At 39.2% G+C, this 26,417-nt stretch overlaps 1 protein-coding gene and 1 pseudogene across 1 annotated transcript in view; both read left to right on the top strand.

The window, feature by feature from the left end:
- LOC140529024 (SLAM family member 9-like) overlaps positions 1-17,394 on the top strand; it is a 62,758-nt gene extending 45,364 nt beyond the window's left edge. The window contains exons 8-9 of the transcript XR_011975392.1: positions 13,389-13,529; positions 14,107-17,394. The gene's annotated coding sequence lies outside the window, so the exon portion shown is untranslated. The remainder of the gene's footprint in view (positions 1-13,388; positions 13,530-14,106) is intronic.
- On the top strand, positions 4,445-12,659 carry LOC140529025 (THUMP domain-containing protein 1 pseudogene; annotated as a pseudogene).
- Positions 17,395-26,417: the final 9,023 nt, after the last annotated feature.

The raw sequence follows: 26,417 nt of genomic DNA, 5'->3' as shown, positions 1-26,417 counted from the left end.
AAAAGCAGTAGCAATAATAAATATTTACTAAGTACTGTGCAAGGTACCAGGGGTTCAAAGAATGGTTTGAGTTTATTTGTTTTTAATGTCACTGTTATAGGGTTTACAATCCATAGGATCAAAAAAAAAAAAAAAGAACGAGAAAATTGTTTAGTCTTGTTTACCCCATTCCAGAAACTGAAACCTAAATAACACTGTAAGACCTCATACTGATAATAACACCTTACTTTTATGTGGTCTCTTTGTTTTGAAGAGCTCAAACTGCCGTCTTCCTCCCTCTATTATCTCATCATCTTCACAGCTCTATGGAAATGGTAGTAGAAAGGAAAAAGGACACTCTTATTAGCCCCCAGTTTAAAAAAGGGAAAACTGAGGCACAGAGAAGTTAAAAAAGATTAGCCAGAATAACAACTGTGAGTCAGTCTTATCTTCAAAACTGAAACAAAGCTCTCCTAACTTCCCATAATACAAAATAAGCCATATTTATAATTTACAGAGCATTTCCCTCACAGCAAGCTTGTGAGGTAGGTAATGGTACAAGATTTTTTTATGTCTATCTTACAAACTCAAGGAGTCCCAGAGAGGATCACAGAATCATGGAATTTGAAAGTTGAAAGTGTACTTAGCAGCCATCTAGTCCAAATCCACATACAAAAGACATCCCAGCTGTAACATATCGTACAAGTGGTCATGCAACCCCTGATGAGAGAAACCATCAGCTCTGAAGGAAGCCCATTTCATTGTTGGACAGCCCTAAATATTAGGAAGTTTTTTTCCCTAATGACAAGATTTAATTGGTCCTATTTGAAACATCCACCCATCATTCCTCATTCTACCTCAGCAGCAAAATGTCTAATCAGTCTTCAACATAATACCCCTGCAAATACTTGAAAATCGATATTACCAAGTCTTCTCTCCTCCTGACTAAACCCTCCCTTTTCCTTCAGCTTATCTTCACATAGCACAGACTCAAGGCCATTTTCATTTACACTCCTCATTGTCCTCCCTTCTATACTCCCCAGATTATCAGTATCCTTCTTAAACTGTGACTCCCAGAATTGAACAATATATTCCAGATGAGGTCTGACAAGGATGAAGTGCAACAGAACCATCACCTCTTATATTCTAGAAGCTATACCTCTTTTAATGCCATGTAATATATTGTATCTATTATAATTCATGAATTGAGAGTTAGGAGGAACCGTATCAGTCTATCCATATTTATCAAGTGCCTGCAGTATACCAGACACTGTACTAAGCACTGACAGTACAACGAAATCTATGATTGTTGGATCATAGATTTAGCCCTGGAAATGGCCCTAGACTCCGTTGTCCAGCTCCCTCACTTTTTATGAATAAGGAACAAGCTTAGAAAGATTAAGTGACTTATCTGAGGTCACATAATTAGTAATTAGTTGAGCTGGTATTTAACTCTGGTCTTTAAAAAAAAAAAGGAAATTCTTCTTTATTTTTCTAGTACTATTCCAACCTTCATTGATTTGTAATGTCTTTTTTTTTTTCCTACATTTCCAAACAATTATCCTGTATGACTTCCAGGAAATGCAATAGTCAGAATCTCTTCTTCATAGTTTTGAAGAATCCAAATAATCCCTAAATTTCCTTTCCTTTTTCTGTCTTCCAGATTCATCATTTATATAAATTTTCCAAATTTTTTTCTAGTTGTTTAATTTCCAGGGCTTATTTTGCTTCTTTTTCTGTTGTCCTTCTTCTTTGTTGCCCTCCAATGGAATCATTCATGGTATAACTATTTTAATAGTTTCTATGGATATTTCCAAACTATTGAGTTTCATCATCATAGTGTTCTGAAATGTTTTAGTTGTACTCAACTCCCTCTATCCTTTATTTTGGGGTGTTTTTGCTATTTTCAATTCTGCCTTCAATTCCTTCAGTATGCTTATTATCCATCATCTTGTGTCCTGCAGGATTTTGTTCTTGGTGTTGCTTGAATGTATTTTTTTTATAGAGTTTCTAGCTTCCCTTAATACTCTAGGACTTTTTTATTGTATATGCATACCTCCTTTTTTCACTCATTTTTTTCAATGTTTCTGAAAAAAAATGATTTTCTTTGAAGGTTCTAACAGTTTTGCTTCTTTGAAGACATTTCAGTTGCTACTATGAGGATGTTTCCCCTAAGATCTCTCACTCCTCCATCTTCCTAGAAGCCATCCTTAACATCCAGTCTTTCTCACTCCAAAGCCGATGCTGTATCCAGTACTCATGTTACCTTTCAGAAGGAAAAAGAAAGAATCTCATATAGGAGACCCATATAGGTGAACTTTGGAGTAAAGCTAAAGCAATAGCCATAGATCTCTATGATTTTCCCTTAATTAGCAGGTGGCAACTTATTCAAAATTTTTCAAAATTGTTCCTAACTATTATTATACAGGAATTAATTTCAATTGGTCTAATAAAAATGCAGGTGACCAGAAAATAGGAAATGCAGATCCTAATCCTTGTTCTGATGCTACAGAGTTGTGTGACACCAGTCCTCCACCTTACTTCTCTCATCCCTATTTAACAAATATTTAAGTACCTAATATATACAAGGATCTGTGATAGGAACAGCATTACAAGAATAAAAAAGGACACCAAATTAAAAGATAATATGTCCCTGCCTTTGAAAGCTTCGAAACTATTAAAGGAACAGGGTATGTACAAATATACACCTACAGCCAGGTGATGCAATGGATAAAGTGCACAACTTAGAATTAGGAAGACCTGAGTTCAAATTCTACTTCAGACACTGACTACCTGTGCCACCCTAGGCAAATCACTGAACCTCTGTCTTTCTTAGTTTCCTGAACTGTAAAATGAGGATGATGATGGCACTCACCTTCCAGGGTAGTTGGGAGAATACAATGAGATCATGCTTATAAAGCACTTTTTTTTTTCATTTTTCATGTTTTTCCCCAATTACATGTAAAAACAATTTTCAACATTCATTTTTAAAACTGAATTCCAAATTCTCTCCCTCCTCACTCCACTCATTGAAAAGGCAAGCAATTTGATATAGGTTAGGCATGTGTAGTCATGCAAAACATATTTCCATATTAGATATGCTATAAAAGAAAACATATACCAATATAAAAACCCAAGAAAAATAAAGTTATTTTGAAAAGTATGCTTTGATCTGTATTCGGACTCCATCAGTTCTTTAGCTGGGGTTGGAAAGAATTTTTCATCATAGGTCCTTCAGAGTTGTCTTGGATCATTATATTGCTGAGAATAACTGTCATTCACAGTTGATCACCTGTAAAGCACTTTGAAAACTTTACAGCTTTATAGAAATGCCTCTTCTTGTTGTTGTTATTTTTACCATTATTATACTGTGCTTTAAGCTAGAAAATTCCTGAGTACATTTAAAAAAAATGCACTCTCAAAAAAATGTACTCTCACAAAAGTACTCCCAAACAGAGAGTCTTGAAAAAGCCAAGTGCTGGAAATCATGTAGAGTCTCATGGAAGAAATGGTTCTTGGAAAAGGGAAAGGATGTCAACAGATGGACTTGGAAGAATCCATTTCCAGGAATGTAAGATGTCATGTGGTAGTGACAGGAAAAGATTGAGAAACAATGAGTAATTTGGCTCAAGTGAAGAAAATTGAAAGGAAGTAGTTTTCCTGACTGGGTGAAGGAAAGAGCCTTGAAATTAGGTTAAAGAAATAGACTAGAGCCAAATTTTGAATTGCTTTGAATGCCAGGGCAATGGGATACTATTGAAGATTATTGAGTAGAAGGAATAATGTCATCCAATTTGTGATTCAAGAAGATTGCTTTGATAGTAAAATGGCAAAGGGAGAGATTGGAGACAGGGAAACTCATTACAAGGATACTCTGATAGGTCAGGCCAAAGATGAAGAGGGACTCAGCTAGAGTGTGGGAGAGAAAATGGAAGGAAGGGAATGGAGGAAAGAGTTTTAAGAGTGGATGCTAGGGAATAAGGTAGAGAAATAACCACAGGGTTTTAAGCCTGACTGACTTGATGAATACTGATGTCATCAGTAGAAATAGAAAATTTGAAGTGAGGGGCTAGGTCTAAAGGGACAATAATGGTTCATTTTTGGACATATTAAATTTGAGGTTCTGGCATAGCATCCAAGCAGAGCCTAGGAGCTAACTGGAAATGCACATAAAGGTTGGGACTACGTGAATAAATCTCATTATCAGTGGGTTCAAAACCTGGCTCTACCATTTACTCATTGGGTGATTTTAGATAAATTGTTAAAATCTCTGTCTCAGTTTCTTCATTTATAAAATGGGCAGAATAACACTTGACTTACCTACCTCACAATGTTGTTGAGAGACTCAAATAAAGTACTGTGTGACTTTTCTTTGTAATTCAATTCAATTAAACAAGCATCTGTTATGTTTCCTATAAGCCAGGAAATGCACAACCATAAAACTGATGTTGCCTACATGTTTTTCTGGTAACCATGAGAACATCAAGCTTCATCGTGATCATCAGTAAGGGCATAGAGGGCAAAGGAAATTGAGATGGCAGAATGAGCATTTTGAATCAGAAACCCCGTCAGAAATGATAAGTCAGGGCAAACAACATGGCTATCCCCAGAAGAAGGCTCTATCTAACTCTGATTCAGTCCTCGCCTGCAAGATGTCTCTACTTGAAGGACCCTTTGGTTGTATGGAAGAAGGGAGAGGTAACAACAACAGGTGAGCTAAAGTATTATGTGCTACCTCGAATACCACATCAGATCTTAAGGGATTTTTAGAGTACTAAGGAAGGGCTTCCCCAACTTAAGCCATCAATCATATTAGCTCAGCAAATCTTAAGAGGCGGACTTCCCAGTAGGGTGCCACCTACACACCATTTTCTCTAAGGCTCATGGGGATTCCCCCAGCTCACTGCCATCCCCAGTAACTTCCTGGTGCTTCTCCACCCTTAGTGAACATGAGACTTTGGGGGAAATCAAAGACATTAATCCTTAGAAAGAGGATAGAGAACTCTGAATCGGTACATATACAAGTTGATGAAAAGAAGCCAAGAATCAGAAGTGACAACTGAAGCAAGGCCTTAGAAAAAACAAAGAAATGGGTATTTTAAGCCTAAAGCAGAGGAGATGGAGAGGGAGAAGGGACTGTCCAAATCTAGAAAGGAAATAGACTCATTCTACTCAATTAATTAATAATTATTTATTAAGTATTTACAATATGCCAGGTGTTAAGTACTGAAATAGAAAAAAATGGGGCATTCTGCCTCTCAGGTAGTTTACATTCTATTGGGGAAAACAACATGTACATTAACACATATATTGGGAATAAATTCAAAATAAAAATAAAGTAGTTTAGGGAGGAAAAGCACTAGCACAGGGGTGCAATCTCAAGACTTTATGTGGCCTTGTAGGTCCTCAAGTGTGGCCCTTTGAATTCAATTTTGTTCTGCGAAGTTGGATTCAGTCAAAGGGTCACACTTGAGGACCTACAGGGCCACATATGGCCTCAAGGCTGCAGGTTCCCCACCCCTGCACTAGCACTTGTAAGGATCAGAAAAAGTTTCAAACAGAAGATAGTCCTTGAGTTGAGTCTTGGAGGAAATAAAGAATTCTGCAAATAAAAGATAAGAAGGGAGTGCATTCCAGACATGGTGAACATTCAGTACAAAGACGATAAGACAGGAGATGTAACGTTCTATGTCAGGAGCAGCAGCAAGGTTAGTTTGGTGAGACCACAGAACTCCCACAGAATTTAGGAAGAAAAATAATTTACAATGAGACTGAAAAGCTAAGTTGAAGACAAACTGAGAACTTGAAAAGTCAATGAGAACAATGTACAATTTATCCTAGAGACAATAGGGAGTCACTGGAGTTTCTCCTCCTCTCCCCTCTCATCTCCTCTCCCCTCTCATCTCCTGTCCCCTCTCATCTCCTCTCCTGGGGTGCTCTACCCAGGGGAAGGTACGCTTCCATGGCCAAAAGCTCCTTTTCTCCTTTGGGTTTACTGACAAGATTTCTTTCTCAAAGACAAAGCCTGAAACCCAATTCACTCTGGAGTTCATAGATTGAACAACAGGTCTCTGCCCACCTAGCACAGAACGAATGTAAATACTAAATAGTGACTGTTTCTCTTTTCCCCAGAAACCCTGAAGGTCTTCTCCCAGCTTTGTTTTTGTTTTTGTTTTTTATTAAAAGGGACCATCCCTCAAGTAACTACTTAAAGAGGCCTATTCATTTAATAGTGTATCTCACTCAAAGTGAGACTCTGATGAGACCTTAACCTAAAATGGCCAGGGTCCCACACTGCATGCTGGGCCATCTCCAGTCATCCTGATGAATAACAGACCACTGGACCCAGATGGCTCAGGAGGAGAAAGTGAGGTTGGTGACCTTGCACAGCCCTCCCTCACTCAAATCAAAGTCAACTGCAAGGTCATGTCATCATCTTAATGTCATAGTCCTCTTCCAGAACAAAGGACAAACACAACAACAACCACAACAATTGAGTAGGAGAGCGAAATGATCAGACTTGTGCCTGAGGAAAATAACTTTGGTGGCTGTGTAAAAGAATTGGAGTGAGGAGAAACTGGAAGCAGGGAGACCAATTAGGAATACAATGTAATAACCTAAGTGAGAGGTGATGAAGGCCTGAACAAAATCAGTGCCATGTGAATAGAGGGAAAGGAATAAATGTAAGAGACGTTATACAGGCAAGATTTGGCACCTGATTAAATATGTGTGTATGTCCATCCTTCGTTGCCAAAGAAGACCATGCCATCAGAGAAATAATGACATGACTTACACTTGACTTCATTTGGAGTGAAGGAGGGCTGTGCAGGTCACCAGCCTCACTTCTCCTCCAGAGCCATCTGAATCCAATGATCAGATATTCATCAGGATGACCGGAGATGACCCAAGATGAGGCATTTGGGGTTAAGTGAGTTGCCCAAGGTCACACAGCTAGTGAGTATCAAGTGTCTGAAGTGAGATTTGAACTCAGGTTCTCTTGACTCTTACACTGGTACTCTATCCATTGCACCACCTAGCTGCCCAATTAAAAATATGCAGGGTGAGAGAAAATGAGGAATCAAGGAAAATATCAAGTTTGTGGTTGTGGAGGCCTGAAGGATAGCAGTACCCCTAACAGAAACAGGGAACTTTAAGAAAAGGGATGGATTTAAGGGGAATGAACACAAATTCTGTTTTGGATTAGTTGTGTTTGAAATGTCTGTGGAACCTGTAGTTTGAAATATACAGTAGACAGCAATGTACAGCTGACACTCCAGAGAAAGACTAGGATTGGATATATAGATCTGGGAGACATCTTCATAGATGGCTCATTAAATTCAAGGAATCTGATAAGGACACCAAAAGAAAGAATAGAGAGGACAGAGTTTTGGGGTACAAACACAGTTAGGGAATATGATGTGGATGAAGAGTCAGCAAAGGAGACCAAGAAAGAACAATCAGACGCAGGGAAGGAGGAACAATAAAGGGCACAAACACAAAAACCCAGAAAAGAAAGGGTATCTAAGAAAAGGAAGAGGCCAATGGTATCAAATGCTTCATAAAGGTCAGAAAGGGTGAGGGATGTAAAAAGATCATCCAGTCTGGATATCTACGTGCTTTCCTTTCCCGAAGGAATGAAAATATATATGAAATTAATTTATAATTTATTTATAATAATGATTTATATCTTATTTGGTTCAGCCAGGTTACATGCTCTTATCTAGCCAGTGAGCATCAAATATGCAGCCTTTCCATTTTCAAATGAATGGAAAAGCCTTGATTGGTTGGGACAATTGTTCTACTAGAGTCATCTAGAGGCAAAAATCTGAAGTTACATGAAATAGACTCAAAGCCCTATAAGAGGCATCATGACTAACAAGCATGAAAGAAAAAAGAAAAACAACCACATAAATAGTAACTATTGACATGAACGTTCTGATAAAAATTGTACTGTTTTAAGGTACCATTCAATTGATAAATAAAATCAAAAGTATACAGATGTTCCATTTTCATCAGACATATTTGTATTATGTAATATATTATAAAGAATATTTTAAAGTGCTGCACATTTATCAGGTCATGAAAAATTTTCTGCTCAGAGTAGTGGCAGGTCCATATAGCTGTAAAAAAGAAAATAAAAATAAAGGCAACATTGTTGAGTAGAGATTTGTAATAGCGGCTTCAGAAAGTTGGAGACAGAATCACTTGTAAAGAAGTAAAAGAATTCATTCTCTCAAAGTTGAGAAGTGCCTGATTCAAATTAAATTACACTAATGTGAGGTTGACTCAGTTGGCTCAGAAGGATGATTTTCCAACTCTTTTAATTAGCAAGAGAAAGCTATGTGATCCCAGACAAATCACTTAACTCTGTTTGCCTCAGTTTCCTCATCTGTAAAATGAGCTGGAGAAGGAAATATCAAATGACTACAGTATCTTTGCCAAGAAATTCTCAAATGGAGTCATGGAGAGTCTGACATGACTAAAACGACTGAACAACTACCACTAAGGAAGAATGGAAGCCGATGTTGAAATGCAGAGTTAGCTTAGTAACTCAAATTCACCAAATCTGAGTGTGAATGGTGTGAGGGTGAGAGGGTAGAGGACAACATGCTCTTTTCCCTTTTCTCAACCCGCATCTTTCTCCCTCCAACACCCTCTTTTCCTTTAGAGGGTGACAGTTAAGGAGCAGCCCCCACTGGCTAGCAGAATAAAACAAAGAGAAGAAACCCAGGACAAGCAGGCTAAGTGAGCCCCACCCTGGGGTGGAGCACTAGTCAGCAGGAACCCAAGCTATGCAGCATCTTCATTCACTAGATGAAACATGGAGGGGCCCAAGAGCATGGATGAACGAGGATGAAGAAATTTAGAAACAGGAATAAGGAACTATCTGAAAGTAAGGGGAAAGAGGAAGATGACCCAGAAGCTTCCTTGAACAAAAAAAGCCAGTGAAATTCAGGCATCCACAGAACTGAGATGAAGACAATTCCACACAAGGGAAAGTGGAGGAAATAATGTGCTCTTTGTTAAAATGCTTGGCATAGAACCTGAGAAATTGGTACATCTTTTCCTAAAGGAGAAGAAAACTCAGGTTGTACGCTGTTCATGTTGCCTTTACTTGGCACATGCAAGACTTTCTTAGAAGATAGGAAAAAATACACTGAAATCTTCTTGAGACCTTGGTTTAAAGACTCAAAGAAAGGGGCATTCCAGATTTTTTACAAAGTGTGAAAAAATAGTCATATCAGTATAGAAGATGTCATTAAAAAACTGGCAGGAATAGTGGGCTGCCTCAATCCTAAAAATGCCATCATAATCCCCAGTACATTATTGTGATAGAAATCATTAAAGTTATCTGCTCTGTGAGAGTTGTGAATGAATATATGTTGTTCAGAAAATACAACCTTCAGGAAAGTGATTAGGAGCAGTAAAAGTTGTCTCAGGAAAACCCTGCCCAGACTTCACAAGTAAGAAATGGAAAAGGGGCAAAACCGAAATTTGGAAATAGAGATAAGGAGAATCTCACATCAACATGACATAGAAAAAGAAAAATTATAATAATAATGCACAAGAGGGAGTAGAGTGTAGTCAAGAGAAGAGCCCACTTTCTGAGATGCAGATGGAAAATGAAAAAGAGAAAAATTTCTATCTGAAATTAAAGGCTAAGTTATGGAAGGATCTAAACCAAATGAAGAACGCGACCTGGTCTTAGAGAAAAATTAATCAGTTGAGGCAAGAAGGGGTGAGGGGAAAGGCATAAGTCAACGATGGATACAAACTTAACTGTCCAATTTGAGAATGTCATTGGGTAATGAAACAAGCTTTGAAGGTGAATTTAATCTGAAGTTTTTCAAAGTTATAGAAAAATTAGAAATACCATGCTATATTTTGCCAGCACTCTACTGAATCCATAGTGGACAGAATGTTGAGTTTAGACTCCCACAGGAAGTGATTAATTGGTTAAATCAGATTCCCCCAAGGCATTTTTCGTCATGTAAACTGGAAATAGTTGGGGCAATATCCTAAAATTCCTAAAACAGAATAGAACTTTCTTTAGAGACAAGAAATTTAAACACATTAGAACTTTTCATATAGGAGCAAGGTTTAACTTAAAGTTGTTAGATTCTAAGAATGTCCAGTTATCAAGGATATGTCTGGAATAACTTGGAAAAACGTATGCATATTATTAGCAGAATCATTTTGGGAAATGGGGAAGAAATTCCAGCCAATGCCCTGCTTCAAGAAAGAAGGTCTTTTTATAGTGCAGAAGCAAGGAATGTTTATGGCGTAGGGGAAAGGAATTCAAAAATCTTTCTTTGTGCCCCGAGGGTCACATTCATCTTTGTACCTTGTCTGTTAAACAAAGTTGTTAAGTTAGGCCCCCTTTACACATTAATTTTGAAAGCTTGAGAAAGAGAGCCTTTTTATTTTTAAGGTTTTTTAGATCTTTCAGATTTATTTCTATATTTTGCTAATGTCCGAACATCATACATTTTACATGAGCACTTCTTAACCAAGTTAGTCATTGATCTTGCAGCAGTTTTTGTGCTAGAATCTGGATTAGCTCACTCAAAGGTTTGTTTTCAGTTTTATAAACTGTTTCTTATAGTGACATTTCAGTTTTAAATGCCAAAATTCCAAGAGGGTAATTGTATCATTGGGTACCATTTAATCAGCAGCTCTAGGTAGCACAGTGTATAAGAACACTGAGCTTAGAATCAGAAAGACCCATCCTCATTGAGTTCAAGTCTGGCTTCAGACACTGACTAACAGGGTGACCCTGGACAAGTCACTCAACCCTGTTTGCCTTTCAGAGTAGTGGTAAACGCAACTTATCTTAAGGAGAAGAGTGTTAACTGTTCACATCTCGTAAAGTAGCACTTCTTTCATGTTTATATTGCATATAATGTCCTCTAGGCACATTTCTTTCATTTTGACTAAATACTTGACTATAATCTACAGTAAGATACTTTTTGTTTTTATTATTTATAGTTTTCCATAAATATAAAAGCAAATTTCTTTTACCAAAAACAAAAAAAGGTAAAAGACAGTGTGGTGGGCAGTGTTGAATTGACTAATTATAGAGCCAAGATTGGGAAGGGAAGAAAATGAGGTTAGAGCAGGAATGATGGCCTGGGAGATTCCTGAGGGGAGGAGAGATTAGAGGTTATGATAAGGGTAAAGAATAAATTTAGGAGAGTTAAGGCATGGGGAGAGATTCAATCCTAGGAAGTTATAATCAGATAGTTATGATCTCCCCTCATTTGACTGCATTTGGGGCATCATTTTCATTTCGGAATATCACATCTTAGGAAGGACATTGATAAGCTAGAAAGTATTCAGAGGAGGGCAAGTACCATGGTTCAATTTCCTGCCATTTGGGAATACAGATGAAGGAACCAGAGATATTTAAACTGGAGAAAAGACAAATTCGAAGGAGTGCAATAGCTGTGTTACTTCTTGACATTGGCAAGTCACTTGATGTCTCAGAGCCTCAATCGCCAGTTCAATAAAATGAGGGGGTTTGATTAGATGACCTCTAAGGTCTCTTCCAGCTCTAAATCTAGGATCCTAAGTATTTACATTCTGTCACATGAAAAGGGAATTAGAGTTGTTCTCTTAAAGGTAGGTATTTGGAAGGGCTGTGTTTTCCAAACTATAGCCATATATGGCAAAACAAACATACCCATGTTATGTAGTCTTCTATACTCTTTATGTGTATGTTTTTCCTTCTTTATCCCAACCCATTCCTTCAACACATAAGACTAGCCTTTTTAATATTTGGGTCACTTGGCTCCACATGAGTCAGGCAAAAAAAAAATCCATTCAGGCTTACTCCAAGCCTGGATCAAAGGAGAGGGGGAACAGTTTGGGATCGTGGAGAAAGGAAGAAGAAAAAACACGTTAACAGTTAGACTGAATTTCTCTGCAAAGGAAGAGGCAAGTTTTCTGCTGAGAAGGAGAAAAAGTGAAAGAGGGGGGTGTACAAAGACAAAAAGAAACTGTTCTTGATCTCAAGGATAACTGCAAAAAGATTCTAGATAAGATGATCTAAATTGATGGAGTGAATCTCAAAAGAGAAGAGGCTGCTGAGGGAGAACAGTAAAGAGAAGGTCTGGAAATGGCACAGAGGACTGAGGGATATAATCTTCCCTGAACACTAAAGAAGATATGGCCAGACATGCCACGGTTTTTCCCCTGAAGGGGCCAGTTTCCACAAGTGGAAGAGGATAAAAAGAGAGTGAGAAGAAATAAGGATAAAGTTACTGTCGTTGTTGTTATTTAACAAAGGAAAGAGAGCTCTAGAAAGTACATTGAAAAAGGAGGAGAGAGGACAGAGATTGGTTAGGAATAGGGCTAAGATGAATGGGGATGAGAGATTGAGGAACTGGCACTAGGAGAGAGGATTTTCCATATAGCAGATGGTAACTGAATCACAGGAATTGGAAGCATAGTAGTTTACTAGCTGTAGAAAAAAGGAAGAATCTGGGATACACACATACACAATGTTTATTTAGAATCACTGGTGTGTACACAAAGCACACAAGTGTACTGTGATGATGGAGGGTGGTGATTGTGTTGGGTTAGCAGCACCATCCTGTTTTCTCTGAAAACACTGGGTCACAGTATAAAAATGAAGAGGAGATTAGATCTGGTGCCTGGGTACATAAATACCTGAGATCTGATCTCCAAAAACCTCACCAAACTTGAAACTGGGGGGGGGGGGGGGGGTGCCTCATTCCAAGATGGCAGGGAATGAAGCATACTCAAGATAAAGAACCCATGTAGAATATGAACTTGACTCCCAATCACTTGGTTGGTTGTGGTCTTTCATTCTTGAGGAAGACCAAAATGACATGACCATGTTAGAGTCAAGTTACTGTGTGTCCAGCTATGGCTGATCAGACCAATATGAACTCAGAATGCTCTACCACAGGTCAGGCGCAAATAGTCCATGTGAATATTTGGGGTGGATTCTCTAAATTCATGCATCTCTTGTTTCTTTTGAACTATTTCAATTCTGCGTTGCTCATAGAGCACAGCACCTTCTCTGATGAGGACACACTATGCTAGGTAGTTCTGTGCCAGTGTCTCCCATGTCATGCAATCAACTGTCATCTAAATCCTTCATGATAGATATGATCCTGATAGCAAGAGGCCTGATGTTTGGACACTCTATGGTTACTATGGGGAAGGGTACTATTTTCACATTTAACTCAGAAATACAGGGCAGAGTTGGTATTGCCCCCACACATGATATTCCAGGGCAAATCTAGTCCCTGAAAGGAGTTGGGACTGGGCCACCTACCTTCACTGATGGAGAGAAGGTGACCCTTAACTATTTACAAAGCTCTTTGCTTACAAAACCTCTGGGAGTTTAGTAGTACAAATTGTATAACCCTGTTTTGCAGATGAGGAGGCTGAAGTTTTGAAATGTGAAGTGACTTTCCCATGATCACGCAGCAAGCAGACATCCAAGTCTAGACTAGAATAGAGGTCTTCTGACTCCACTCCTCAGCCTTGTAATTCTCTCAACTTCCAATGAAAGAAAGGTATGGGATAACTTTGGCTATCTCTATGGGTTAAGCTACATTGGCCTGGGTAAGAGGGGATAGTTTTGGAGAAAGAGAGGCTCTGACTCTTACAATTGCAGGAACAAAGCTCAGAAAAAGCTCAACCCTAGAATCAAACAGCTTGAAGGTGACTTCAGGTTCACATAATCCAATCCCATCATTTTACAGATGAGACCACTGAAACTCAGAGAAGGAAATGACTTACCCAAAGTCATTCAGGCAGAAAATAGTAGAGCTAACATTTGAACCCATATGCTCATAAGTCATAATTAAGTTCATTACACCATAGCTACCTCCTCCATGTGGTAATAACATGAAAGTAAGCACAGGTGATTCAATGACTGGAACTGGGAAGAGCAAGCTGCATTAGATAGGACCCCAACATCACCACAGACCCCAAAGGCAGACTAGCTGGGGAGAGTATCATTGCTATTCTTATCCTAGCTCACATCATCACCGTCATGTTATCTCATTCTCATCTTTTTCTATGAAACTCCGAATCAGTCCTGGGAAAGACTGCTAGCCTATGATTATTCTTTTAACTTTATTGTTTCAGAGACTATTGCTGAGGTGGATAAAATTATGGCTGTGGAGCATGTCAGTTCAACTTCCGTAGATTCACTGAAAACATCTTTGGGACAATTCGAGCAGCAGAGAGGATGATAAGGAAGATATACACATGGTTTTGATTTTTTTCCATTCAGTGTTTATATTTTTTTAAACTTTTCCACTTACTTTAGAGAGAGTTCAGTACAGTAACATTATTTGAAAACATTTCTAAATTTTTAAGGATCAAAATTCTCAATATATTATACCTGCCATTCATAAAGTGATTTACTATTTTTGAAACACTTTTTTCATTTTAGCCTCACAACAACCCTATGAGGTAAGCAAAGAACTTCTGATTCTCCTCATTTTTTCTGATGAAAAAGGCTAGAGAAGCCCAAGGTCACCTAACAGACTAAGGGCAGAACTCTAAGAACCCAGATTTTGTCCTTCCAGGGATGCTTTCCTATAAACCGTGCTGCTTCAAGGTACTTTCCTCCACCACCCACTGTTCTCTGCTTTTGCTCAGCGCCCTCCAAAATAGACACTAATGGGATGAGAAGGGACTTCCCTGGGGCATGGGGACCAGCAAGGGTGACAAGGGGACTCCCTCATACTGCTTCAGGAGGCAGAGTAAGCAGCTAGGGAGTGGGAGCATGGGGTTTGCTATTCCTTGGCTCTATGACTGGAGCTGCATTAAAGGCAGAGTGGATACAAAGTCTGGGACACTTAATTGCAGTTATCACAATGCACATTCTTCCTTTCTTATTCTGCAGGCCTCATGATAATCCTGAGCTGCCAAGGTCTACGCTAGCAGGATACATGCTCTCCTAGATCCTGACCAGCTGAAAAATATCAGCTGGGAGAGCCTGTATGTAGGTGGTGTACTGGGGCTAGTGTCAGGAAGACCCAAGTTCAAATCAAGCCTCAGATATTTCTGAGCTATGTGACCCTGGGCAACTTACTTAACCACTGTTTGCCTCAGTTTCCTCAACCATGAAATAAGGATAATAATAGGATTGTTATCAGGATTAAATGAAACAATATTTGTAAAACCAGCACCTGGCACATAATAGGTACATAATAATTGTGTCTCCTTCCTCAGATGAGCTCAGTTCATTTCCCAGTTTTGTCACTTGCTATCAGTGAGACCTTGGGCAAGTCATTCATACTTCCTGTGCTGTAGTTTCTTTCTCTTTAAATGAGCACGTTGGATTAGTGAACTCTAGGGTCCTTTCCAACTCTATACATATGATCCTATGATGATCAGTCTACACAAGTCCAGAGATACCCATTACCAGAAGGTTGACCACCATATAATTTATTTGACCAGAGCAATTTGCCAAACAGTCTACTAAGGGAAGGAGGGATTGCAATCTAAGTGAGTGAAATCACTATTAAAAGATTCATTTCTTTGGGCCTTGAGGTCTTTAAAGGCATGTCTACATCTCTAAAAGCATATCCACTTTTCAGGCCCCACATTCTACCCGCTGCACCACCTAGCTGCCCTAACAAGCATTCACTCCTCAGGAATCCACAAATGTTACAAACCAGGGCTAGATTTATTGTTTTGTTGATTATCTAGACTTAAAAAAAGAACCTGAGGAAATGTTAATCATGCACTTAAAAGTTTGTCAGTCATATATTTTTCAGTCAGTTGTTAAACATCTACTAGCACACATCTGAACAAATAAACTAGATCAGAAGTGTCACACAACACTCTTCAATATGACAGGAACCAGATTAAAATTTAATTGAGAAGAGACAGCTAGGTGTCACAGTGGATAGAGCATCAGCCCTGGAATGAGGAGGACCTGAGCTCAAATTCGAGATTACTAGCTGTGTCTAGTAACTGAGCAAGTTACTTAACCTCATTGCCTCCAAAAAAAAATTTAATTGTGAAATAATTAACAAAATAAATGAAAATATAATAATATACAGATAACATTACATTCTAAAACTAAGTCAACATGGCTTACAGGGATACCTTTATGTGGACTAGTGGTCCCATTTCTACTTAAATTTTACACCAGTGTTCTAAACACACCAGGACAGCCCTAGTTAATCCTCTCCAAGATCCCTACCACCTCCAACATTCTGGGACTTCCAAGTCTACTACAGGAGCTAACAGTGACCCAGATGAGAAGTTTGAAGCCTCCTACTCTTTCACTCATTATTTCCCTTGCTCCAAGGGAAAGTTCTTGCTAGTCCCACAATGAACCCAGTCAAAGAGATTCTCCACAAATTAAATAAACCAAAAAAAAAAAGCATTTTTTAACTCTAATCTCAGAGTTAGAAGACCCCTTGAAAGTCATCTAGTCCAACCAACACTTAAGCAAAAATTCCCTCTGCATCAGACCTGACAAATGGCCATCCAGATCCAATTGCACTTTTAGAAATTGTTTCCTGATATCAAGCTTAAATGTGCCTCTTTGCAAATTCTACTCATTTTGTCTTACCTCTGGGATCAAGCCTATTCTCTCCTTCAAATAATAGCACTTAAAATAAATTCTTGAAGAGATCACATCCTCACCAAGTCTCTATTTCTTTCATCTCAGTTCTTCCATCTGATACTCAGAGAGCATGGACAAGAGGCCCTTCACCATTCTGCTCTCCTTTAGATGGTCTCTAACTTATGAATGTCCTATCTTAAATGTAGTACCCAGAACTGAACACAGTAATTTAGATGTGTTCAAACCAGCACAGATCACAACAGCACTATCGCCTCCGTGGTCCAGATTAATTTAGTATAAAATGTCATTGGATGGAGACACAGAATGAAGCTCAGTGAGAACGTACACATCTCTGCAAGTCACACAATAAGGTGCCTGAGGCAGAATTATAAATTGGTCAGATCTGGAAGGGAGTTTAAAGAACATCTAAGTCAAGGGTTCTCCTTACCTGATGTCTGTGAACTTTGGGTTTGGTTTGGTTTTGGTAACTGTTTTTCTACATAATTAATTTCCTTTTTAATCTTGCGTATTTTATCTTATGAATTTAAAAACATTATTCTGAGTCCATAGGCTTCATCACCTACACACAGACACACAGACACACACACACACACACACACACATACACACACACACACACACAGAGGATTCTGTAACACAAAAAAATTAAGAATCCGTGATTCTAGCCCACCCTTATATTACAGGTTAATAAAGTAAAGGCTAGGCAGTTAAAGCACGGTACTAATCTTGGATCCAAGAGATCTGGATTTAAATCTCAGTTTTGATACTTATAGCTGTGTGTGATTTTTAAGTAATTAAAATTTAATTAATTCACAATATATAACCTCTTTGAGCTTAAGTTCTTTATAAAATGGGAGTGACACTAGCATCACCTTCCTCATAGCGTTATTGGGGGGGCAGGGTACAGAGCATCCTGTAAATCTTAAAGCACTATACAAATGTGAGATGTTATTGTTTTCACAGCTTGCCCAAGGTCATGTGGCTGGTTAGTGACAAGGTCAGAACTAGAACCCAGGATTAGAACTGAATTCCTGCACCAGGGCTCTTGGTACTACCCCACAACTCTTTATTCACAATTCTCTTTCTCTCTCTCTCTCCCTTTCCATCTTCCCCTCTCCCTCTTCCTCTCCCTCTTTCCTTCCCCCTCCTTCATCCCCTGTCTCTGTCCCTGTCCCTGTCTCCCTCTCTCCCTCTCTCTTTTCCCCTGTCCACCCCTCTCTCCCTCCTTCCCTTTCCCCAACCCCCCTCTCTCTCTGTCTCTCTCTCTCTGTCTCTCTGTCTCTGTCTCTGTCTCTCTGTCTTGTCTTTGTCTCTCTCTCTCTCCCTCTCTCTCCCTCCCACTGCTTCCAGTCAGTCAGTAGCTTTTACTGAAGTGCAAGGCACTAGAGTGGAAGCTTGAGCAGTCAGTGGAAAAGGCAGATGGAAAGGAAACATGGTCCCTTGCCTTTGGGGAACTGACAAATCTCAAGGGAAAATTCAGAATTCACAGAAAGACTAGGGCATGAATTTGGTATTTATTTTTATTTCTTGATGTAAGGTAGAATTCCCCAGAGGAATATAGGAAATCGTTTTCTTTTTTTGGCTTAGACATGTGATATCACTGTTATATTAAACTCCTAGTAGAAAAACTCCCTCTACCAATTCAGGTGAGCTCCTACTCTGCAAATTATAGTCTTGAGAGTTTCCTGGGTCAGTGAGAGGTTTGAACATTTTCCCAGGGCAATACAGCCAATGAGTATCAGGGGCACCTTGAACTCAGATTTCCCTGACTCCCAGGCAGATTTCCTGCCTACTGTGCTACCCTCATAGTCAATTAACTCTGATTATCTGTCAATATTTTCATAAATCCATTCAACAGCCAGGCATTAGCATATACACTAATAAATACACCCATGCCTTAGAAGGTTTCACTGAAACAGCTGGTGATGTGTAACCTGGAGAAGTCTTAGAGGGGATTTGATACATGTCCTCAGGTATTTGAAGGTCTCTCATGTGGAAGACCTAAGATTGTCCTGCTTGACCCCTGAGGGCATAACTAGAGCAATGGGTAAAAAGAGGCAGAGTTCACCCCAGTGTAAGGAAAAGCCTTCCACCAATCAGCATTGTTTAAAAGTGTAGCGGTTGCCTCTGGAGGTTGGAGGTTCCCCATGCTTGGAGGTGTGCAAGAGGAGGATAAGAGCTATCTAGGTCAGATATATGACAGGGAATTCCTGATCAATTATAAGGTAGACCAGATGGGAATCCAAAGCCCCTTCCAATGCTGAGATTCTGTGTCTCCAGGAGGGGTAGAAGAAGGTTTTGTAGAGATAATTAAAAGCAATAGCTCCATTCTCTGATAAGGATATAAGTAGTAAACATATAGCATGGAGGCAACACAAACTTTTAAATTCAATTAACAATAATAATAATACATAAAGATGATCTGGGTCCAGTGGCCTGATTTTCTGTTTTTATTAAAAGGGGCCATCCCTTGAGTAAAGAGGCCTATTCACTGAATGGGTGTATCTCACTCAAAGTGAGAATGTGGTAAGACCATAGCCTAAGGTGGCCAGGGTCTCCCATTGCATCCTGGGCCATCTCCAGTCATCCTGATGAATATCTGGTCACTGGATCCAGATGGCTCAGGAGAAGAAAGTGAGGCTGGTGACCTGCACAGCCCTCCCTCACTTAAATCAAAGTCAACTGCAAGTTATGTCATCATCTTGATGTCATAGTCCTCTTCAAGAACAAAGGACGAACACAACAACAATACTCATCTAATATGTACAGAACTCCGTTCTAGGGGCTAGAGACACAAGGACAAAAAAAGGAAACAATTTCGTCAAAAGCTTACATTCCATTAAGGAAATAAGTATTTATTAAGAGCCTGTTATAGGTCAGATGCTTTACAAATATTATCTCATTCCCATCTTCAGAAGAACCCTGAAAGGTAAGTGTTGCTATTATTATCCTCATTTTACAGTTGAAGAAAATGAGGCAAACCAAACTTAAGTGACTTGCCTAGCGTCACACAGCTAAGAACTATCTGAGGCTGAATTTGAATTCAGATCTTCTTGACTCTAGGTTCAGCATTCTATCCACTTTGCCATCTAGGAGCCTCAAAGGGTACTGCAATATGTACACAAATAAATACAAAGTAACTGGGAGGGGCAGAGAATGGGAGGGGGTTGTGGCAGAGAATACTAATAACTAATTAAATCTCACAGAGGAGAAAGACCTCATAGAGGAGTTGACGCCCACATTGAACCTAGAAAAAGAAAAGGATTCTGGGAGGTAGGGATGAGGAAGTTGTGCATTCCAAGTCTGTCCTGTGTGGCTTTGTGATATGCATCTCTCTGGATCTTACTTTCCTCACCTAAAAAAATGAAGGTGTTGGATTAAATAACTTCCAAGGCCCCTCATCTGGTTCTACTAAGCTATAAGTCTAGAACCACAGTTCAAGATGGTCCAGGCTAGTGATTAATGAAGAACAATCAGCAGGAATGAATGGAGATCCAGGAAGCAGCTTTCACTAAATGGAAGGTCCAGAGCCTCCCTTCCTCAGTGTGCTCAGAAAGGGCAAGTAGGCAGGCCAGAAGTGAAGAATTACAGCATCTCAGAATTGGAGGGGACATGGGCAGTCATCTAGATCAATTCCTTTTCCAAAAATAAAACCCCAGTGTAGTCACACAGCCTCAGCTTGAAGACTCTCTAATGGACTCCTGAGGCACCCCATTCTTGGCCAGGAAGTTTTTTCTGATCAAGCCTAAATCTGTCTCTCTGCACTTCTACCCATCGTTCATAGTATTGCCTACATGACTTTGAAGTGTAAGCACATTTTTTTTCCTGTTTGAGGTTAACTAATTTAAAAATATATGTTCAATAAACTGAACAGGAAGTAGGAGGGGTCAGATAGGTAGACAGGATGGACTGTGATCAGAGAACTCTACAGCAGCTAGTGAGAGGTAGGGTGGAGACCCACCACACACCAGATGTTCATTTTCTGTCTGATGCTGGAGTGCTAAAGCTGAGACTGCAGATCAAAGATTGAACGCCACACTGGACTCCACCCAGTCCAAACATCACCAGCAGTAGTTTATGCTGGGTCAAAATAGCTCCAACCCTCCCTCCACTGGTCCATTCTCCTGCTGGTAAGAAAGTGCTACCAGACTCACAAAGTGCTTGGTAGAGAAGGCAACAGGGTTTCCAAAAATGACATAAGCATAAGTTTGCCTCAGTTTCATTATCTGTAAAATGAGCTGGAAATGGAAATGGCAAACCACTACAGTGTCTTTGTCAAGAAAACCCCACAATGACATCATGGAGAGTCAGATATGACTGACATGCCTCAAGAACAATTAACTCTTGATGGAGTTGTGAACTGGTCCAACCATTCTGGAGAACAATTTCAAAGTATGCCCAAAGGGATATAAATTGTACAAAGGGATATAAATTGGATCAGAAGGACATCTTCTGATCCAGCACTGGTAGATCTGTACCCCCAAGAGATCAAAGGAAAAGGATCTATATATACAGAAATATTTATAGCAACTCTTTTTGTGGTGGCAAAGAATTGGAAATTGAGGGAATGGTCATCAACTGGGAAACAGCTGAACAAGTTGTGGTATGTGAATGTAATAGAATACTATTGTGCTATAAGAAACGATGAGCAGACAGACTTAGAAAAACCTGGGAAGATATATATGAACTGATGCAAAATGAATTAAGAAGAATCAAAGCACTGTATGCAGTAACAGTAGTACTGTACAATGATTACTGTGAATGATTTAGTTATTCTGAGCAACACAATGATCCAGGCCTTTTGATGAAAAATGCTATCCACCTCCAGTGAAACAACTGATGACATCTGAACCCAGATCGAAATATACTTTGTTTTTACTTTATTTTGGGGGGGAAGGGGACTGTTTTTACTTTTGCAATGTGGCTAAGGTGGAAATATGTTTTTGCATGACTTCACATGTATAATCTATATCAAATTGCTTGCCTTCTCAAGGGAGAGAGGAAGGAGGGAGAGAAAGAATTTGGAGCTCAAAATTTTTAAAAATGAATTTTTTAAAAAATTTACTTGTAATTGAGAAAAATAACAGAAAAAAATTAATTTTTTTAAAAACTATGAAATACTTGGCTATTCTGATCATCATAATGAACTAAGACAATTCCAAAGGACTCCTAATGAAAAAACACTATTCACCTCCAGAGAAAAACACTATTCACCACCTAATGAACTCTGAGTGCAAATTAAAGTATAACTTTCTTGCTTTACTTTTTTTCTTTTCTTTTTTGTTATATGGTTAATATGAAAATATGTTTTGTATGAGATCACATATATAATTAAATTTATATCATTTTACTTCCTTTCTCAGTGAGTCAGAGACAGGGGAGGGAAGTAGCAAATTTGGAATTCAAAATTTAAAAAGAAAATAATATTAAAGTGAATGAATTCTTAAAATATTAAAAATTAAAAAAAATAATTTTTAAAAAATCTCTTGCCACTTACATCAATCTTCTTGGCTCACATTTTGAGTCAGTCACAAAAAAAGCCCTAAGGGTCTAGGGAAATGAAAATTTTGAGGTGTGTTTCAGGGACAGCAAGGTTCTTTCTCTTCACCCTGGAACATCCAAATACTCAGGAATGGAAGTAGAAACTTTCTTTTCTCTGCTCAGTCCTGAGCAGAGGCCATTTTGCTGATGCCAAGTCAGCCTAAAGAATAAGAATCTAATAGCTGTTTATGGAAAGACAGGCATCAAGCCAGTTAAAAAGGCCTCCAAGAAACACCAAACACTTAATTACACTCCCAGTTGATAAGGGTGAGGCAGCTATAGGGAATGAACAGGGTAAGATCAGGTAACAGGTATGTCTGCAAATACCTGAGGGGATAGGATCTCCAGAGAGTGAACTCAGAATCCTTGCTCCCTCAGTAAAAATTTCTTGTAAGCAGAAAGCAGAGACAGATGTCCTTTTTTTGAATGGAATTCACACCAGAACCACAGAATCTCAGAATTAAAAGGGACCTCACAGCCATTTAGTTCAACCCACATCGAAACAATTATCCCCTTTTCCAGCATACCAGAACATCAAACGTTTGTTTAAGAATCTAGCCTTGTACAGTAAGTTTTTTCTTACAAACCTACCTCTGCAACTTCTACCTATCTGCCGCATGAGACCACACTAAACAAACCCTGTGCCTATTCCATTTAATAGATATGCAAATGCATGAAGATAACAATCATGTCTTTCCTTAAGGCTTCTCTTCTCCATTCCTTCATAGTGATAATTCTTGTGGGGCATGATCTCGAGGTCCTTTTCATCAACTTGGTCACCCTCCTCTAGATGCACTATTACCTGGAAATGTCCCTCATGATATATTAGAGAGCATTAGAGAGGGGTGAATATGACCTCTTACACTTACTAGTTATGCAACCTCTATGAATTTTAAGTTTCCTGGTTTGAGAAAATATAGATGATAACTGTAGTTACCTATCTCACAAGATTCATAGGATCACAGATTTAGAGCTACTGACTTTTTATGGATGAGGAAACTGATGCACAGAAAGCTTATGAACCCTAAGGGACACAAAGTTATTAAATGTCAGAGGCAGGACCTGAACCTAGTTCATCCTGACCCTAACTCCATTGTACCTATCTACTGTATTGTTATTTTCAGAAAGAAGTGAGACAAGGATTTTTGTTGTTTTTTGTTTGTTTGTTTGTTTTGAGGCAATGTGTTAAACGCCTCGCCCAGAGTCACACAGTTGAGAAGTGTCTGAGGTCATATTTGAACTCAGGTCCTCTTGACTCCAGGGCTTGGTGCTCTAATCATTGTGCCACCTGGCTGCTCAGAGGGTGCATAAGGTATTCATCTGATACTAGTACGATTTTCTAGGTGTGATCTGACCAGGACCACAGAGTGAATGTAAGCTTGTCCAGTCACATGTAAATTCCCTAGAGAGCGAGGTCTATTTTTCATGTTTTCATATCCCAGATACCTGGCACAGTGTCTTGCATTTAATAGACATTTAATAAATACTGTATTAGACTGATTTGGATTAAATCATCATCTCCATCTTTCTGGATTCTATGCCTCCTCTGAATGCAATTTATGATGCCATTAGCTTTTCTGGTAGCCATATCAGATACAACACCAAGACAGCTGGATCCCAGCCCAGCCTGTTCCCAAAAGGTACATTCGATGGCACACCTCCTCTGACTGATGAGATTTCTACTGCAGCTCCTAAGGACCATATCCCTCCCGAGTATGATAGGAGCAGGTCATACAATTCATTCATTCATTGAAAACAAAAACTATTAAGAACTAGGATGGTGTAAGGCACTGTGCTCAGTGCTGGTGATATAACAAGAGTCCCTGCGCTCAAGAAGCCTACAATAATAAAATGTTTAATCATCAAGTTATAGTTTTATTATTTCAAAGGATCTTAGAGGTTATCTTATCCAGCCCAAACTAAGGCCAAGGAGAGATGAGGCTATATGCCCATAACTAGTCACACAATACCCCTCAAGAAGAATAGAAGCTCCTTGAGGGCAAAGATTGCCTTTGTTTTCGTCTCTGTATCCCCCATCACCTAGCATGTAGTGCCGTGTACAAGGTGCTTAATGTTTCTTGAAATGAGATTATGGTAGAGCTGGGACTAGAGCCCTGGAATCCTGACTTCCAGACCATTGCTTCATCTACTACATCATACTGCCTTCTCCACTAAAGTATCACCTCCTGAAACTCTTAGAACCCGGAGAATCAAGCAGATTCACCTGAGTCACAAACAAACAAAACAGAAGGGAATAAAGATGACCACAATACAAGCAGAGCACTCCAGTTTCAGTGGAGGATAGCTTATGGTGAGATAAAGCTCCCTGTGCAACCTATATCTCAAGATCTTCCAGAATGTAGGCTATTAAACACACTGTCTGGTAGATAGTATACTGTACTATTGGACTAGCTAGCAATCAAGACACTGGGGCTCTCTTAGCTTCCCTCTGCCTTTAGGTAAGTCACAAACTTTTGGGGCTTCAATTATACTGTTTTCCCTATCTTCCAATCAACTACACTCTACCCTAAAGTAGGACAGTGGCTATCCTCCCAGGACTGAAAACAAAGACCCATCCATAGAGAGGGCCATGAAGTCCATAGGAAAGCTGGGTCTTGGAAGCAAAGTCTGAAATGGCCCCAGTTCCGGGAATAAGGGACCAAAAGCAACTAGTGAGCCTTTTGAGGAAAAGGGTCCATTATGCCAAGGTAGAAAGTAGAGTACTAATTCGAGGAGAATCATAGAATCATAGACACTGAGCAGGATGGGACCTCTGAGCTCATCTGGCTGAATATCTTCTTTTACAAATGAAATAACTGAAACTGTATGGTTGCAGTGTGGGAATATGGCAAAGCCAAGATTCCAACCAAAGTCTCAGGTTTGAGCTCATACAAAAGATGTCTTTTCCCTTAATAACTGATCAACACAACAACCCACCACAACTCCCAAAGTACTCATGATAAAACAAGTTATCAGCCTTCAAATAGAGAACTGGTGAATTCAGAGTGGAGATTGAAACATATTTTTTCTTTTTCTTGCTGCGGGGGGAGGTGGAACATGTCTAGTAAGGAAATTTTTCTCTGTGACTATACATATTTGGTATAGGTTTTGTTGTTTTTCCCTTCCCATTGAGTGGAAGAAGGAGAGAATTTGGAACTAGAAAAAAAAAAAAGAAAGAAGTCTCTGTTTTATATGTATGTATGTATAAATTCAAATGCAAATTTTTCACAAAACCTAAAAAAGTGTCTTTTCCAATTTGATTCATTCACCATAGTATCTACACTAGTGTTCTTCATATTCCTTTGGAACTAACCCCATTTTAAAACAGATAGATAGATAGATAGATAGATAGATAGATAGATAGATAGATAGATAGATAGATAGATAGATAGATAGATAGATAGATATAGGTAGGTAGGTAGGTAGGTAGGTAGGTAGGTAGGTAGGTAGGTAGGTAGATAGATGACTGCATTTAAATATAATTGGTTTTCCTTGTACTTTATACATTTAAAGTCATTATTCTGAGAAAGGATCCATGCTACCCCAAAGTGTCAGAAGGGTCCATGACAGAAAAAAGTCTAAGAACTCCATTCCTAGATCTGAGCTTCAGAAGTGGACAGCTTCATGAACTGACACCATTTCCTACATGAAATAGCTAATGTCTGGCAACAGTGAACAACAGTTTTCTCACCTGTGAAGTGGAACTGAATTCACCAAGGCCATTTCCTATGCAGAACTCCTTTCACTCCAAATGGTACAGACAGACCCACATCCTTTGTCTCCCTGGTTGGTAAATACCCTTTCAGTAGCATATTGATGTGGGTTGAACTAAATGGCCATGAGGTCCCTTTTAATTCTGAGATTTTTATGGTTGTGGTGTGAATTTCATTCAAAAGAGGACATCTGTCTCTGTTTTCTGTTTATAAGAAGGAAGTAGAAACTTTCTTTTCTCTGCTCCCTCCTGAGCAGAGGCCATTTTGCTGATGCCAAGCCAGCCTGCAGAGTGAGAATCTAATAGCTGTTTAATAATAGCTAGTTAAAAAGATCTCCAAGAAACCCCAAACACTTAATTATGTTCCCAGTTGATAAAGGTGGGGCAGCTGTGAGGAATAAACAGGGTAGGATCTGGTAACAGGTATGTCTACAAGTAGCTGAGGGGATAGGACCACCAGAGAGTGAACTCAGAATCCTTCCTCCCTCATTGAAAATTTGCCTTCTTGTATCCCTGCAGTTTAAATTCTGCTCCTACAAAAGGACCATATAAACCAATGAAAATAGCCCATGCCTGCAGCACGTAGCTAAGTTG

Source organism: Notamacropus eugenii, chromosome 2, assembly GCF_028372415.1.
Source record: "Notamacropus eugenii isolate mMacEug1 chromosome 2, mMacEug1.pri_v2, whole genome shotgun sequence".
Lineage (NCBI taxonomy): Eukaryota > Metazoa > Chordata > Mammalia > Diprotodontia > Macropodidae > Notamacropus > Notamacropus eugenii.
The sequence above is the reverse complement of the archived record's forward strand: the minus strand, read 5'-3'. Positions and strand labels throughout refer to the sequence as shown.